Source organism: Aptenodytes forsteri, unplaced genomic scaffold, assembly GCF_000699145.1.
Source record: "Aptenodytes forsteri isolate BGI_AS27 unplaced genomic scaffold, ASM69914v1 Scaffold403, whole genome shotgun sequence".
NCBI lineage: Eukaryota > Metazoa > Chordata > Aves > Sphenisciformes > Spheniscidae > Aptenodytes > Aptenodytes forsteri.
The window spans coordinates 176,603-178,082 of NW_008795248.1; the positions used below are offsets into that span (position 1 = coordinate 176,603).

At 54.7% G+C, this 1,480-nt stretch overlaps 1 protein-coding gene and 1 non-coding gene across 2 annotated transcripts in view; both read right to left on the minus strand.

Moving 5' to 3' along the window:
• LOC103898530 (zinc finger protein 721) overlaps nt 1-1,480 on the minus strand; it is a 165,826-nt gene that overhangs the window by 148,236 nt on the left and 16,110 nt on the right.
• TRNAE-UUC lies at nt 1,337-1,409 on the minus strand. Its single transcript has one exon. It is a non-coding gene; the product is annotated as a tRNA-Glu (tRNA).

The window sequence follows — 1,480 nt, forward strand, 5'->3', positions numbered from 1 at the left end:
TTCTCCCCAATGTGAATTGGGGGGGGGGGGGTTGGAAGTTCACTTGGCCAATGGTAGGGCTCAGAGCTGCCCCTCATTTGCATGCTCACTTGCATAAAACGGGGAGGGTGGGGTTGTTTGTAGAATTGAGGGGTCCGGGCAGTGTGGGGACAAGGCTGAGCCATGGCGTCTGCTAGGGGAAGAAAGAGGAGGACCCAGCAGGGAAGGAGATCCCAGAAGGAAAGGAGATCCCAGCAGGGAAGGAGACAGAAGAGCCGTGGCAGGAGATCTCCGGCCAAGCAGAGGAAGCATTGGGGCCAGGCAAAGCGTCAACCTGTGGACAAGCAGAGGAAAAGGGCTTTGAAACGCTCCTTCCACTCCATCAATGCCAAGACGCTCAACCAGATCAAGCAAGACGGCCGGTTCCTCTCCCACCAGGCGAAGGCGCTCATGATCAGCTTCGTGGAGAACATCTACAAGCAGGTGTCGAGTGAGGCCGAGCGGCTGCGGAGGGAGAGTCGCGATCCCCTCGTCAGCCCCGCGCACGTGCAAGCTGCCCTGCAGCGCGTGGTGCCGAGGAGGAGGTGGAGGCACGTGCCCACTGTGGTCTCGAGAAACAGGCACTAGAGAAAACATCCTCCTTCCCTTGAGGTTCGGATGGGTGGCAAACAAGCCCTAGAGCCCAAGGGAGAGGAATTAAAATACCAAAACACCCCAATTGCTGAAAAGGCTTGTGCAACCACCGGTTTGGGAAGACCTGAGCAATGCACCAGGTGGAGTGGGGAGTCAGTCGAATGAAATGGTCAACATGGCATTGCAATAAAGCGCAAGTGCAGCAGCCTTTGGTGGTGTGAGGGGTTTCTTTTGCAGGAAAGGATGATGAGGGGTTGGGCTGTGGCTCGGCGTTTCATTAGTGAGAATCTGTAAGTGGTTTTTACCTTAGAGAAACACACGCTTTCATGCCCTCCTTGCTGCAAGTAGATGGTTATATATACTTGAATATACGTATTTTAATTACCAGCAGATGATGGGAAATGCTGCGAGCAGGGGAAAATGCCCCACCAGTCTGAATTGCCCTAGGATAGCGATGGTGATATCCCAGTTCTGCTAAGCCCATCCCTCATCAGGTTATTACCCGTGACAGTTAAAGGAATGATTCTTAAAAAGAAGCAAGATCATCCACATCAGCCACGTGCCGCGCAGCAAGGCTGCCAACCGGCTTTTAGAATAACGGTGGCGTTTGCCATCTCTGTGTGTGCTTCGAGGGTTGAATTTGCTGCGAAAAAGCCTATTATTGGTATCATCAGAGCGGGGAGGGGGGAAAAGAGGACATTATTTTGTTGAGGGAAAACGTAGTTTCCCTGACCGGGAATCGAACCCGGGCCCGCGGCGGTGAAGGCGCCGAATCCTAACCACTAGACCACCAGGGAAGCGCTGCGTAGAGCTTTTTGTCCGCGGACCCACGCGCGGCCGCTCCACGAGCGACCCCCCCACGGGGGGG